General features: G+C 32.2%; 1 protein-coding gene across 2 annotated transcripts in view; it reads right to left on the minus strand.

Moving 5' to 3' along the window:
• The window catches only part of LOC105426915 (phosphatase and actin regulator 2), a 211,068-nt gene extending 210,472 nt beyond the window's left edge, over nucleotides 1-596 (minus strand). The window contains exon 1 of one of the 2 annotated variants that reach the window (XM_089072058.1): nucleotides 200-596. The gene's annotated coding sequence lies outside the window, so the exon portion shown is untranslated. Of the gene's footprint in view, nucleotides 1-195 lie in introns of both variants that reach the window. The other variant, XM_089072057.1, reaches the window with a different exon arrangement.
• Nucleotides 597-17,913: the final 17,317 nt, after the last annotated feature.

Here is a 17,913-nt window from a genome sequence, read left to right on the forward strand (position 1 = left end):
GATATTCCGTTCATTGGGATTCAGAATGTTTAATCTTAATCGCGTGCGGCGAGTGACGCGGTAAGTGAAAAGAATTTTTGTAACATCTTTCGCGGATGCTACCGACACTTCGACTCTTGCATTCGTGATCCTACACATCGATCATCTATTAGCGGATCCTCGGCTGGTTTTGATTAAGTGCGATCGCATATTTACCAACCACTTCCATATCCTTAGACGATCGCCAGGCGCGACTGTCCTCGATCTATCATCGTTACCATCGCGCTCTTCGCTCCAGCATCCGTGAGAATTCTGTTCCCTCGCTTCCTTCAATCGACCTTATCGATCACGGAACATTTCCTTCCTCTTCCCGCGAACACCACCATTAAACATGCACCAAACTAATCCTCCCTAAATCCACCCACGTCAAGCGATCGCTCGCATGATCGTGACCGACGTTCTCCCGCGCGATGCTCACGGGAACCGGAAACGCGACGACCGATCACGAGTCCGATGGAGCAACGAGTCAAGAACGTCGAGAACGTCGAGAGCGTCAGGATGAGGAAACGTGCGTCCTACGTGCGACGGAGCGGGAAAGACTTTCGTCCAGGACGGGTTCGATGCGCGCACTGGGGATGAGTGAGAATCTAGGGAGCAACCCGGCGGAAGAGGAAGGGAGGCTTCGGTGTTGGGCGAGAGAGCGAGAGAGAAGGCCGGAGAGAGATAGCGCATCGACCCGCCAAGTGGAGAAAAGGAGAGCGAGGGCGGCCAAACGGCGCAAGCTTAAGCTCGGCTACCGGGCTTCGAAATACGCATATCGGCCGCCCGCCCGTCCGCCCGTCCGTATACGTACTGTGCACGCAATCGTTAACCGTTAATCGCGATAGTGTATTAATCTTAAACGGTGTATTAAAACTGCGACTCTCATCGCGAGCGAGAGTCCTGATCCGTCCTGATCCGCCGAAAAATTTGCGTAATTGCTTTCGGCAACTCACGCGCCGCACTTCACGATGCGCTGCGATATAAATCGCAGCTTAAATCTCTGATGCTCCGATAAAATTTTATTCAACAAGAATCCTAGGTAAAAAAGATACAACGAAATCTCGCTCGTGGCCACAAAACAAATTTCAATTTCGCCTTCGATATTTTTATATCGCTTACCGTACATTTTTCCAACAATGCAGTTTAATACAGTTTCAAAAAAATAAAAAAGAACCGTTTCTTGATTATTCTAATTCGCACGCGAGAATATATCTAGAACAATAAAGGGATAAATACGAGCGGACTAACGCGGATTATTCCAAAATTAAGACATTCGTATTACATTCGCAGCCGTAGCGCGAAACCTCGAGGTGTAGAGGGAATCAATCGACTATGCGGATTCATCTCCCAGTCACGACGTGTCCTCTCATATGGAATATCATCTAATCCTCTTATCAGCGTCATGTGCGAGTTTGATACTTTCTGCTCATTCGGAAGCATCGCGTGCAACACGCGAATCTACTCTACCGCGACGCGTCGATTCTGGCTTAGCTGAAACACACCGTTGCCCCACACGCTATACGTTAGGTTACGCGGACTTTTCGGATGCCTGCGAGAGACGGATCAAGGTCAAGGTCGCCCTTTCAGAACGGTAAAGTAATCGGTGGGCGCCGACATAATTTAGCGTTTCGACGCCCCCACATTTCGCCCCCGACATTACTTATCGAGTCCCGAAGTTCCTAAAATCAGAATCGTATCGCTCACCCACCCGTTTCGAGACATGGATGGAGGGATGGAAGATACGGAAGCAATCTCTTGAATGATGGAATCTATGAAGGATAAAAAAGGGAACGTCAGCGACAGCTGGAAATTTCGCCGGAATAATAATGGCTAACATAATCTCGCCAGGCAATGGATCCAATGGCCCTCGCAAAGGATCTCTCTCCCTGCGGCTTTCACGCGTTGCGACAAAAACAAAATTATGAACATTCTCCGAGCGAGCATTCTTTCTTCGACCTAATTCAGCGAAATAGGTATTTCATCATTAGCAGCGAGCTCTTTTGTTCTAAATCCTGGAATTTCCGACAAATTTTAGAGAATATCTAAAGAAATCTTCGATAAAAGCCTTAATTCCCATGTTCCTTGCTGAACAATTTAATCTATCGTGAAAATACTATTCGAATGTAATATCCTCTTCGAATATTCTTTTCGTGATCATTGAGCAAAAAACGTGAAATAAAAGATTTCATTAGATAGATAAAAAAAATTTTCTTATAAGCGCAAAATAAAAAAAAATCTTGATTAAAAGATTTAAAATAATTTGTTTTTTGTTAAGAAATATCGAAGTTGCTTAAACGTATATAAGAGCATTTCTACAAATATATTTCTGTCAATTCTATTAATAAGTGAACAATAACAAAAAAAAAATTAAAGATTTAATTAAAATTTTCAATGACAATTTTGCATTTTTATGTTTATATTTTTATCGTGAATCATTGAATAATTTAATAAAAAAAATATGAAATTAATTAAAGCTACGTTCATACTTTATTATAAGAAAAAAATATGTCAATAGAGAGTCAAGATCTCAACTCACCGATATCGCCGTTAATCTGCATTTTAGTTTCCTCCTTATCTACAACTTCACTCGTCTCAATAGTCTTCGTATTCTCCACTGAAAACATACATCATTTTTGCATTAATATACATATTTAACCAAAAAATAAAGAAGAAGATTTCATAAAGTCTCTTATCAAAATCTGTACTTTTTGAACAAACTTAACGTCACGTATTTTAGATATTAAAAAAAATAACCTGAAAAAATTAACAAAAAAATATTTGCTTTCATAATTAAAACTATCATCTCTGAAATCTTTGCTTTTGCTAATATAAATTAATGTAATTTTAATGTATAATTTATAATGTATTATTTGTATTTAAATTTAAATTTTATATTTAATATTTTATATTTAAATTTTGCTTGTAACTTCATACTAGATATTAGATACTGAAAAAAATATTAAAGTTTTAAACATATTATTTTATTTTCTTTTTTTTTCTTTCCTAAATATTTTGAAATAAAATTTTTAATCGCCGTATTTAAAATTGTTATATTCACCCAAAATAAAATAACATATATTTTAAAATTATAAAATTTTATTTAACAATTACATGAATTGTTATAAGAAATTGTTATAAGAAATTTAATAGTCTTTAATAGTAGTAGTTTAATAGTTATCAATGGTACTTTATTGCAATTTCTCTGGAGTTTAACTTTGGATAGTGTCCTCTATGGACAATCGTATGTATTACAAAAGCAAATAATTTTTGACAAATTTACAACAACGTACAAATTAATTCTTTATATTTTTATTTATCCTGTTTTTTAATATAGTCAAATTCTTAAAATACAAGAAATGCTTCATAAAAAATTTAATGTATCGCGTGTTACCGTTATATCAGCAGGCAACTGCAATCACGATAATACCAACCGCCACAAACATAATATTAATAATTTTATACATATATAAAAACGCATATATTGTGCAAAACATAATTAAAGTTTTACATACATTGTATTTAAATATGTAAAATTAGATAGATGTATTATAATAAAATTAAATATATTACAAACAAATCTCTTTTATAGATGATATCTAAAAAAATGATTTGAAATTTATATATGAGAACAACTTTACTTCAACTATCTTAAAAAATTTATCAAAAAATTACAATACAAATTTATGTATTATCCAAATTTCTCATAAAAACATATGTGATAAAATATGGATCATACAATGCACGATTAGAAAGTTTAAAAAAAATGTTAATATCAAAATAAAGGAAACTGAAACGAATGCGATAAAATGTCAAGAGAAACTCGTTTATTCTTTTTACAAAGTATGTAAGTGTATGTGTGTGTGCGTGTGCGCGCGCGCGCGCGTGTGTGTGTGTGTGTGTGTATATAAGCAAATCAGAATGTATAAATATTTCGCGAGTTACATAAGAAATATCTGCCTAAGAAAAGATAGCAAAATTCAGCATTCCCGAATAAAATACAAAAACTATAATAAATTCAAATAAATCATCATAAAAAAGTGAAATCAAAAGTTAAAAATATAAAATGTAGTCAACTGAATCGTAAAAACTTAAGAATTAAGAAAAAAATAAACAAAGTCAATAATTATAGATACAAAGGTATAAGAGGTATAAGGAATTATAGATACTTAGGTATAAGTTCCTAGAAAAGCATTGATAATTTTTGAGATAGCTTTGGAGTAAGTATTTTATCGAACATGATAAACATTATGTACTGATAGAATACTGAGTACAGATGAAAGTTTCTCAACTTACAGTCCATATATTTACGAATAATTTTTCCATTAGAAAAATGAAACAGCTAATTCTTAGTTTTTCCAAATTCCAAATATAATAAAAAATACTTTACAATATAAAATTTAAAACTGCTTAATAATATATATGTTATAAATAAATAATAAATATGTCATAAATAAGATATTTAATAGTAATGATCATTAACTGCTTTATTTAACATAATGTTAGATAAAAAATAAGTAAAAATCGCAAGTCGAAAGTTCAGTCGAAAGTTGTTCATGCCTTCTAAACGCGTTCATTTACATTCATTTAAGAGACTTAGTGCCAATTATGATTCAATTTAGTTCTCTCAAGAAATTACTTTTACAAAGTTAAAAAGATTGTGTTCAAACTACTTTTTAAGATACGTAAACTAATTGTGGATTTAACCATCATTTTATTATAAAATTAAATATTAATAATGTCCTGATAATATACATTATTCAATTCATCATTATTCTAATTTATATTTAATGAATTCATCTTTCTGACTCGTGATATTTGACAATTTATTATAAATATTATTACGAAATAAGCTTCTTTTTAATACTATATTCAATATATTGAAAGCGAAAATAAATCACGTTCTACCATTTATATAACGATATGTATTACCAAATGTATTACCAATATGTATTACCATGTTTGCATAACTTTTTACAAAAGCGATATACGTCAATAAGCGAGTTGCTTACAGCTGTTGATTATTGAATCGAGGCTACTTCGAAAGTTACAATCACGGTGTCAAATCTAAATTCGATGGAGTGGACATCGTCTCCTGTCCATTTCTACCAACGTGGACTGAGATTAACTTTCTCGGTTTAATTCACTTATTCTAATTCTCGAGACAGAAGAAAAAGAAGATAAAACGTAAATGAAATCAAGATTAATTTACACTGATAGAAGTGGACACTTCTCTCTCTCTCCCTCTCTCTCTCTCTCTCTCTCTCTCTCTCTCCCTCTCTCTCTCTCTTCCCCCTCTCTTTCTCTTTCTCTTTATTTTTAGTTAATATGCTGCGTTCGACTGAACCTTTCGAAAGTCGAGAACACAGGAGAGAACGTGTCGGGGACTCCTGGAGCCTCGCTACACACCTGTCCCGCATGCAAGAGCACTCCTCCGTGCCACTTGTTGCATGGCCACGCTCGACGCATTCGCATTTAAATGAAACAGCTCGCGAAAACTGGAGCGCACCAGGGCGCCGATCCGTGATCAAAAGAAGGGAAGGGGGAATTACGTACCAGTACAGCCAGACGGGTCCTCGTCCCCCTGGGCCCCTGACTCCGAAGGGGTCGGCTGTTGTCCGTGCGCGGCACCGGTCACCGCGCTCGGCATCATCGCCGAGTCGCGCGGCTCGGCCATTTCAGAGGTTAACTCCCGCACACGTCGTCGAATCCGCACAGCACCACACAGCACAACACAACGCGACGCGACCGCGACGCAACGACCGCTTTGCCTCCTCGACTCGCCGTGCGTTCGAATCGGGCCCCTTTTTCGAAACTTCCACGCACGCCTGGCCCGCGACACTGATGACGCACCGACATCCCGTCAGGCGGCGGCACCGGTCGGCTACGAGTCTGTTCGACATCTTGTGGGGAAAATCGAACGGAGAATGCTCCCTCCCACCCTCCCTGCCCCCCAGCGATGCACCGAACCATGTACCGATTCGATCGAATCATACAAATCGCGACAATGAATTCGATTCGATGTATTAAGATGCCCGCAGATTCATTGTGTGTTAATTATTTTGATACGGCTACATAATTTGAACCGAATTTCCGAGCATCGGCAAATTGAGACGACCACACTTCCACCATTTTTATCACATTCGATGCGACGCGATGATGTCGAGTTACGAGTAACGAAATATATATCGAATCGTATTTATACGCGAGCTGACTGATGCACCAAAACGATCGCCGTCAATTAATTTTGCACTTTCGACACTCACTTTTATGCGAAATTCACTTTGACGAGAATAGAAAGATACGATGAATGAGAAGCGAGATACACATACACAACCCGCCAAATCCCATCGCGAAACTACCGCGAAGTTGACGCGATTGATCACGTGATGTCTATCGTTCTAGCGAATTTCAAAAATTTCAAAATGGCATTATCGTGCAATAATGAAAAGATTATGAAAAGATTATGAACAATTATTCGCATAATTTTCTACTTATAGCGGAATTGTAAAAAGTAGATTCTTAACAATTTGCCATCAGAATAAATAATAGATATTTAGTGATTTAAAGCTGTTAAATACTTATTTGAAAATTTTTATACTTCCTCATGCTCTACGCATGCTTAATAAAAATCTGCTATTAGATTTTATATTACATCGTGCTATATTATAAAAACACAAACTGTGACAGTTTCGTCAAGTAAACTTCGTGCGATCATTACTTGTACTAAGTATAAATTATACAAGTAACATATTCAATAAATATATATTAGTGCAATACTTTCATATACGACGTGAAAAATATACATAATAATTATTTAAATCGTTTAATCTATTTCGAGAAAAAAATGTAATTATCGCCCTAAATAATTTTGTAATTGTTCTAATTACAAGACGCATTCTCCATGATATTCAAATTACGATCTTATTTTGTTACAAATAAATATTGCTTGAAAATAAATTTATAGATTAAAAATGCTGCGAGAGAAAATCAAATCATTATGATTATCACATTATATTTATGCGTGATACATAGTGTCGTTAATATACGTAGAATAGAATATTGATGAACATTAATATTAGTATATACATTTATCAATATGTTCATATGTATATATACATGTAGAATAAAAATAATGTATGATAAATATTTTGTTATTTTCATAAAATCACTTATAATTAGAATTTTGCATATAATTGTATATTATATAATTATTCTTATCGTTATTTAATATTTAAATCTTTTATAATTCATAGATAGTTTAAAATATTTACATTATACAAAATATATATTTATTCAAATGAAACAAAGAAAGTAAGAACAAAGATAAATCAGAAAAATCACGAAATTCGAATAAATCTTATGTATCAAAACTTAATATATAAGAATGTGAACTTTGTGCACTAGAAAATATTTTTAATATTAATAATTTACATAGGTTTTTTATAAATAGAATCTAACATAAAATTAACTCTTAATATATTCACAGCATACTAAATTTTGTATGGAATAAATAAATAAAACTTTGCAAACAATATTGACAAATACCATCAAAAAAGTTTAATATAATTTATTCTATTATAATCAGAACGATATGTGATAATAGATTCACAATAATTACGAACGATTATTTTTAATAATAATGATCTAATCTAAATATCTTTAATATTTGGTGCTTTAAAATTCTCATTCTAGATTTTATTGTAATTTGCATAGTATTCTGTAATACATACATACGCACAGCGATAGCTAGTTTATTTATTAGCAATTATTTATTCTAATGCATAAAACATACAAGATATCTATATATCTGTCTTTAATAAGTCTGTCTTCAATAAATAATGAATCTATTAAACAAAACAAACTCACGATAATAGATTATTCAGAAGATATTTAAAACGTAACAATTACAGCATTGAATATTTAATCATCAAAAGATATTATAGCGCTCCGTTAAATCAGTTAAATATTATTCGTAATATTGTTGAATATTTTGTTTAACGCACATCGCACATAGCCTTGAGCATTGTTTACGCGCCGCGTCTAGCGAGTAGCGCGCGCCATGTTTACGCTCCACTATCATTCTTTATCCATCTTTCGTACGGGCTGGTAGCAGTGCGCGTCGCTCCGCATTTTTTAATGCTGCGTTAATATAATACTAAATGTTTATTAACAATTGAGTAGTGAATCGTAAGCGTATTGAAACGTCGCCTTTTTAATAAAATATATACATATACGCATGTCGCGCGACTTATTCCTTTGAAATTTGTAATTCTTTATAAATGATAAAGAACCTCTCTGATGAGTACGGCTTTGACGTGACGGAGGGGCTGAGTATTTCGAGGGGTTCCGTACCCCAAAGAAACGAACGGTACTCGTTATACCGTCATTAGTAATTTTAGAGTTAACATTGGATAATATTAATGTTATCAATAACGTATTAACATATATAGCCACGAGTTGTTCAATGGCTCCTATGTGGCAAATGCATTTCACGCTTTAATCGTCAGTTTTGAGTCGACATTTCGCCGCAGATTTAAGAGAATGAACGAACTACAGCCAGTTCGTCGCGTCGCGCGTTTTCTTCAGAAGTGATTGGATTGAACCAACAGAATTTGATATTTTCATGGGCAAGTAAACGTGAAGTACCGTAAAGTATCGCGCGAAAGACATTTAAAATTAATCCACGTGGGATTATAATTATTCGCGAGTATTTTTCGCGAGTGTCCTATGCTGCGAGGAGATCCGATGACCTAACATCCTGAGAATATCTATGGCAGATTAACTCCGCTGTTGCGCATCGAGTTGGTAAGTGACGAATTTTTTGTATTGACCTAACAAATCTGTGAAACTTATTTTTATATATTCGTTATAAAAGTATTTCAGTTGGATATATCTTCACAGATTTGATTCCCTAAAATGGGTAGGCAATTTAAAGGATATATTTAATAATATAAAACTATTTATTGATTTATTATATTGTATAATGTATTTACATAGACACGTAAAACTTATAAATATAAAAATTTGCAAGCATATAAAAAATTATTTATCAAAGGCATTTAGTATAATTTATTTTAATATAATTGAAATGGTATAATATAATAGATACGCGATAATTACGGGCGATAATTTTTTTCTTAATAATGATCAAATCTAATCCAATATATATAATTTAATATATATATCTTTAACGCTTGAGCGCTTCGAAATTCTTACTGACTTAATTGTAATCTTCATGCTATTTTGTAACATATATATAGCGACAATTTATTATAACAATCGTTTATTATAACACAGGCAATACATCTAGATACATCTAGATATTTATCTTAAACAAATCATAACGAGTCTACAAATGAATCTTAAACGAAGCAACGGATACACGCTAATAAACTATTTATAAGATATTTAAAACGTACCGATTATAATATTCAACGTTTAATTATAAAAAGCCACTTTATGACGCCTCACATTAATTAGATATTATTTAGGTATTATTATTTCAGATATTATTTAGGTATTATTATTTCATCGTAGCCACATTGTATCAATGCATAGCATTGTTTAGCGCATGCGTGTCATACGTACGGGAATAGCACGCGCCGTGTTTACGACTTACGAGTGCTCCGCGTGTTACCATTCATTAATTACCATTCGTAAAGGCAGGTAGCAGTGCGCGTCGCTCCGCGTTTCTTCGCATTATTTTATTGTTAAACGATACCAAACGTTGCTATATTGTATGAATATAATATAGTAAATGTTTATTGACAATAAATTAATGAACAAACGTATCGAAATAACTTTTCAACAAAGTATACACACACTTCGCGCGACTTATTTCTTTGAAATTTATAATTATTTTTATATTACTTTTTGTAAATGATAACCCCTCCGATGGGTATGGCCTTGACGGAGAGGCTGAGTATTCCGAGGGATTCCGTACAAAGACGAAGAAACGAATAGTACCCAGTACACTATTACTAATAACATTAGCATTAAATGTTATAATAAAGGCTAATAATGTTATAATGTTATAATATTAAATAATAAAGGCTATGTATCTCGAATGGTTTTTGATAATGGTCTAATCCAAATATTTCGAATATTATGACGTTGAGCATTTTAAAATTTCTACGGATTTAAATATAATTTGTAATACGTATTTTATAATACATACAGCGACAGTTTATCGTAACAGTTAAAATACATAAGACTCATTACTATTTATCTAAATAAAATAAATAATAATGTCTATAAGGCTGCGTTTGAACGTTTACGTGCTATAAGCATTATTTTGTCTTTATTCCTTATACGTCAAAGAATAATACCTAGAATGCGTGAGCGCCCAAAACGAACGCTAAATCCTAAATGAAAAAGCAAATGTATGATACAGATTGTTTGAAAGTTATTTAAAATGTAACAATTATATTATTTCCGCAATTATATAAGTTCCGCTATCGAAAAGATGTTGTAACGTGAAAAATAAATTTTATTCGTAATTGTTGAATATTTCGTTGTAGTCGAATTATTGTTGTAGCCTTGAGTTGTGTTTACGCGCCACGGTTGATACGTCATGTTTACGAACGCGAAAAGCGCGTGCCTACCATTCATTCACCGGCGTTCGTACGGGCAGGTAGCAAAACCCATTGTTCCGAATTTCTTCGCATTTCTTCGATACTGACTGAAACGTTGCTCTATCTTATGTAGCTAATACGGTAATACTTATTAATCGATGTGATTAAACGATTTATAGACATATCGAAATAACTACTCTCTAATGAAATATATATACATTTCAGTTGACTTATTTCTTTAAAATTTACAACTTTTTGTAAACATTCACCCCTCTAAAGGGTACGGCCTTGACGTGGCAGAGGGGCTCAGTATTCCGAGGGGTTATCTAAGCAGTACTATTAGTCGGCAGAATGATTTGCCGATTAACTTGTGCTACTTGGGTATGTATCCCAAAGACGAAGAAGCTAACCAGTACTCGTTGCACCGTTATTAGTAACATTAATATTAACGTTAAGTAATATTACTGTTATTAATAATATACTAACACAGCATAGCCGCGAGTCGTGAAATGGCTCTTATGTGGCAAAATTGATTAATGCGTTTCAATGCGTTAATCAATTGTCGGTTTTGAACCGACGTTCCGCCGCCGACATTCAATTGAATGAACGAACTGCAGCCAGTTCGTCGCGTCGAGCGTTTGCTTCGGGAGTGCCGTACGAGTGACTAAGAGACTTTTCCTCGCCCTGCGAGGGCTCGTTTGAAAAATATCATAGTTCGAGCCGGTCGAGTCGCACTGTCAAGGGGTGCAGGGAGCGCGGGATCTCATTGAGGCGTAGTCGGCTACGTCTTCACGCCACGTGCGCCGCGGCACTGGTGATGCCGGCTGTGAATGTTGCACGCACTCGCTACCGCTTGATGTGTTGTGTTTCGCACAGTTGCAACCCGCATTAAACGGCTGATTGAGAACACGCTCTGTCTTCGACAAGCGGTTCGGTCCCAATTCGGTAAGATTTCAATCGGCTGACTTGTTTTCATCGCTTATTCTCTTGACTTCTTATTTTCGACACGGCATTGCCACGAGTCGTGAAAGGGCTCCTATGTGGCGCGTGCGTTTCACGCACTGATATACGCGATTATATAAGCGCGTATTAGTCTGGAGCGCGCGGACTATTTCTCATTTTCGACACAGCATTGCCACGAGTCGTGAAAGGGCTCCTATGTGGCGCGTGCGATTATTTAATCGCCAACGACCTTTATTTTCCCTTCCTTAATACCTTACTCTTCCTCTTCCTACAACAAATCGCGTTTAATCTGACTCGATCAGAGTTTAGTTCGGGCGGTTATTGCGTGTGCCGAGAGGCTGGATCCCAGTTGTCCGATTGTCTAGATTGTTAGGCATCGGCGGTGGGTACCTTCTCTCTCGTCACATCTACCAGCCTTCTCGATAGCCCGGGTGACTTTTGATATCACGTGTATGGTATCCGCCCTGGTGATTCGACCTGAACCGTTGACTATGCGATGGTTGAGTCAATTTTAGACGTGATTTCTAAGAAACGAGAGACGTCGGATTCAAGTCAGTCGATTCGTCTTCTTCCGCTTCGGTCCTAGCCTTTGCTTGAAGAGTTACCGTGTGTCCCGAAAAGCTCACCGACTCGGGTGCTGACTGGACTGACGGAACTTGATATTTTCACGAGCAGCAAAAATTAGTCCGCGCGCGATTATAATAATTTCGCGAGTGTTTTTCGGGAGTGTCCTGTGCTGCGAGGACATCCGACGACCCGACACCATGAGAGGAGGAGGAGGCCTAGGAGAGGCATCGGGCACCGGCGGAACAACTTTACGGTAAGTATACATTTTTTGTCAAGATCAAGAAATTATTTATTTTTTTATTTATTTGGATCACTGAATTTTAATCATTTAAAATTTATAGTTTGGGAAAGAAAAATAATTTAAAATTTAATATGAATTTATTTCTATAAAGGTCCTTTTTGAAAATTACTTATTAATTATTAATTATTTTAATAAATATCTAATTGAAAAACAAGTAGATTCGATATACGTAAAAATTTTTAAAGTATCTATTGTTTCGAGCGCTGCTATAATTTGAATATTTTCTTTGTATGTTACAGAATCATCGTAGCAACGTTGCAGATTAACTCCGCTGTTGCGCATCGGGTCGGTGAGTCATAAATTTTTTATACTAGGATAACAAATCTGTGAAATTTATATTAAACTATTTTTATGTATTTATTATTAAAGTATTGCAGTTGAGTATATTTTCATAGATTTGTCGCCCTAAAATGGACAGATTTAAACAGTTTAGGATTGTATATTTAATCTTGGTATAACACTCTTTATTGATTTATTGTAATGCACTTGTTTAAACATAGAGTTCTTTGTATTGATTTTATTACATTATATTGTTTTTCATATTTCATTTGCAGGATGTATTAATTGCTAAAAATTATCAAATAATCTTGCAAGAAAATATAAATAAAGTAACTTAAATAATTTAATTGTTTTAGGAAATTAAATACTTATGTACCATATAAAATAACAGATATTTTTAAATTTTTAAAATAATAGGGTTTAATTAAGTATTTTTTGGAAATACATAGAAATTATCCATCTATAGAATTAATATATAGAATTTATTAATATGTAGAATTTATTAAGTTCGTTAAATTTTTGAAATAAATTGTTAACAATTGAAATGGCATAAAATCGCGTAAAAGAAAGAATTCAATTAGTATTCTTTAAAAGTATTAAATTTTTATTTTAAATGTTTTCATGATATATATTTCTCATATTAAATGAAGAAATATAAATGAAGAAATATAAAATATAAATATAACTATGACTCTCTGTTGAATTGGATTACTATGACTTTAAAAAATAGTAATCTTCGAGGCCCGATCGCCAATGTTTAAATTGATTTGGGCATTGTGTCTAGGACTATCCTAGACTGAGCACATTAGACCAATAGCTCAGTCGGGGCAGGGATTAACTGGAGGTCACGGTCCTCCGATCTATCCTGAGCTCACATTCTAGGCGTACGAGACCTTCGGGAAATCTCTATTGCGTCTATACTGCAAGCTGCCCAACGGAGGCTTAAAGTAGTCTGAGAGTAGGCATGTACTCTCGCCTTCCGGAGGAAACGTGCCCTTGCAGAGAAGGTTTGTCAGGTGTCCTGGCTTTACGAAGTCCAGTGCGCCGGGCTGGCGTTTGTTGTTTGGACCCGTGAGTCCTAGCGGCCTGGAAACCGCGTCGTGCTGGTGTCTATTGACGTTTGGGCATCTGTCGTGAGGGTTGGAAAGAAAGGAGAGTCATAGTTTATGTTTATATGAAATAAGAATATAAATGAATATATTATGTATTTTTTTATTTATTACCCATCTTTCCTCTTCCCACATTTTAATACCAAGATTAAATATTTAAATCGGTGCATGAAAGAGATATATATGTGTAGTCCGTATGTATGAAATTCAGAAATTTTTCAATAATGTATATTATAAACGTAAGTGAATGTTCAGCAAACATTAACATAACAAATTATATAATAAGTATGCCGATTTGATCCTAATCACGTTTAATCTATCCATCTATATAATAATAACTTAATAACTTGGCTTTACGTTAGTTAAAGCAAAATTTAATATGACGTAAGATTCAGTAAATGTTTTCTCTCGCGGAATATAAATTGATAATTATAAATTATTAATTTACTTTTATTTAAAATACATTATTTTGTATTGAAATCTTTGAAAGTTTATTTTTAATTTAAATCCTAATTTAATACAAGTATTATTAATATATTTTTTTATTTACATTATTTATTGAATTTATTACTCATATTATTATATTTAATATTATTATATTATTATTATAATTACATATTATTACTCATATTATTATATTTGATGAATTATATAGATACAATATTTAGTATTTAGAATTTATATTAGAACAATTTACGTAATATTGATATGCTGATTATGTGAAAAATATATTATCTCACTTGAATCTCACGTCATTCATTTTGAATTTTTTATGTCGTTCTCATCTGATTAAAGCACTGAGAAAAAGATTTCTTTAGATTTAGCAATTCTATTTGTTTGACTTAAATTTATTTAAACTTACTTAAAATTACTTAAACAACGTAATTTTATATTAAAATTCAATTTGTTGAGTTAAGAATTTTGTTGTTTTGTTAGAATATGCTACGTTGTTTAATAGAAAAAACATCATTATTTAAAGAAAATAAAATTTATTTTTGAACTAAATAATACTTTGTTTGGCTAGATTAAATACTGTTTCAATGAAAGAAAGAGATTTTTTTAATATTGTTAAAGCATAAATAAAGAGCGTTATTGTTTTTTAAACAATTTATTAAATAAATATTTTATTTAAAATAAAGTTACTTATTATTTGAAAAATTGAACAATCGAATTTGTAGAATTAATAATTGATTTGGACTATTTCGAAAGATAAATTTTCTTGAATCTAATAAAATTTATTAAATCTAAAGAAATCTTTCTCTCTGTATGGTGATATTTAAATAAATAAACGATTTTGATCGTACGCGAATAATACGAACGAATATCATATGGGTCTTAGATTTTTTTTCTCATTGAACATATTTTTCTTTAAATATATATTAATTATGTAGATGATAATATTTTTATTTTTATTATTGCAATACTTTTATTATTCAATTTTCTTAAATTCTTTTTATTATATGTAATCAAGTTTCTTTATTTTAAATCGAAAATTAATCACGCGTATTGTACAAAAAATGTGGTATTATTATATTAGCTTCAAAAATTTCATATAAATTTTATAAGATTTTAAAGATTTTAAGATCATAAATTTCATATTTTATTAATGTTATTGGCCCTCGCGACACGATTATATGATCGTAGTGCGTGCGTCGAATAAAGAACCTGCTGGCTAATTAGCCGGTAATTGAAGGAGTATATCTCCTTTCTTATTTCTATATGTGGTCAGAAGTTTTGGTTATGTGACCAAATGGAGCAACGTGGCCAGGAGCAACGAAAGGTAGGTCCAATCTGGCCTGAAGAATCACAAAAAGTTAGTCTATATATATATATATATATATATATGACCAACCAAAATGAAAGTAAGTAATTAATAAGATTTTTATACGGGCGATTGCATGTAATTGGGGGGAATGATAAAATGCTCTTTGTCTCTGCACTATAGATAGTATTACAGTACTATAGATAGTACTACAGTACTATCTACAGCATTATAAAAATTCGGGTGGGTAAGAATTCGGGTGGGAAAGAATTAAAATAAATAAGAAAATGTCATAATTTAAAAATTAATAAACATTACTTAAAAATAATACGAATATAAAAATTGATAATCTATACATATATACATATATAAACATTAATATATATATATATATATATATATATATATATATATATGATCTATATATATATATATATATATATATATATATATATAAACATATAAATAATTTATAATTATACTTGTTAACGATTCTTTTTACTGTAGTTTACACTGCTTAAAGCTTATATTACAATCTGTAATTATAATTTTATAATTATGTAATGATAAAACGCGTAACTAATAGCGTAATAATAGTCGTTTGTTAATATGACAGTGACAATCATATGCCTTCTAAAAAAATGACTTTTGTGTTACGTATTTTATTCTACGTATTTTAATCTACTTCAATGTAATTTTGCGTTACTGAAATATTTTATAAATGAAATATAAAAGCGCTATACTTACTTTATATATTGTATATTATTAATTACATTATATAATTCTATTTTTTATTTTTATTGTATTTTATTATTGAAATTGCGATCATGAGATGATTTTTTATATAATATATGATATTATATAAAAAATCATAAAATATCATATATTATAATAAAATTCAATAAAAGTAAAACATATATAATTATTGTATTAATGAGACTTGATAATTGTATCCTATTTTATTGTATCTTGCGAAAAACTATATTTTTATAGTATTATTATTGTATTTTATATTATGTACACATATTTAATTTTGTATTGTATTGTATGGTATTAAAAACTTAATTATATACAAATAATAAATATTAAACAATTTAAAACGTGCACATGCGTACAAAAGAAGCGGATCGCCAATTAAAATTGGCGAGGGTGGTAGAGAGTCTGCATAAATTCAAATTGTTTTTGGATAAATATTCCGCCCGATAAATAATAATTTTTGTTGCTATACCGAACAATACAAATTTTATTATTGTATTATATTATAATTATACCATATTATGAGATTTTTTTTGTATTAAACATTTGTATTCTTATCAAATTTTATTTTGTTGTAGATTATTGTTATATAACATATTTATATAACATATTTACATAACATATATTTTATTTATGTATTTTAGTTATGTATTTCCATATTTAATTTCTTTTTATATCCTTTATATTAAATTATATTATATGAAAAATAATAAATATAAGATAATAAATATAAGAAATTTAAAATATATGTATAACAAAAGAAGATTGCTGATTAAAGTCGGCGGGAGTGATGAAGGGCCTCTATTGCAGATAAATATTGCTTGAAAATAAATTTATAGTTAAAAATATAAGAAAATATAAAACAATATCATGTTATATTTATTATTTATTCATATTTATTATTTATCATAATTATATTCACTTGCGTGATACATCATATCAGGGGGGAGCCTCATGTAATGCGCTAAAAATTACAAGATTTTTTTCGAATTCTTTTTTAAGGAAACCATATGACCAATTCTTTTGAAATTTTCAGGGTATGTTATAATAATTTTGAACTACTAAAAAACATTTTTTGATAAGAAAATAATACGTATTTTATAATATAAACATGATAATTCCGTTACATAAATTTTATTCATATATTCTGATTAAAATTTCCTTAAATATCACCGTATCTATTTTGTTTAATTTATGTTTCATAATTTTTCAAAAAATATTAAAGTCATCATAAAGCAGACTTGCTATTTAGCTTGAAAAGTCTTCGATCTTAGCTCGAAGTGAATTCGTTTTATGATTGGTCACGATATTTCGAGAATCGCACCTGACGCTCAATCGACCGCTCTGATTGGCCTGTCGTGTCGTTACTTCGAGAATCGTAAGCATTTCAAATTTAGTCAACGGGACGCGTCGCGACATGGCACTTCGAGCTCACGAAGCCGGCCCGTATTTTCGACGAACGAGTTTAGTACGTGAGTTCCCGTTGTTCGCAACTATCGTAAAGTAAGTAAAGTAAGAATGCGCGTATATAAGCTTATTCGTGACGATCGAGCAACCACCGAGAGACAACGCGACGCAAAG

The sequence above is a fragment of the Pogonomyrmex barbatus genome, unplaced genomic scaffold (assembly GCF_055798465.1).
Source record: "Pogonomyrmex barbatus isolate J1 unplaced genomic scaffold, ASM5579846v1 scaffold13, whole genome shotgun sequence".
Classification (NCBI taxonomy): domain Eukaryota; kingdom Metazoa; phylum Arthropoda; class Insecta; order Hymenoptera; family Formicidae; genus Pogonomyrmex; species Pogonomyrmex barbatus.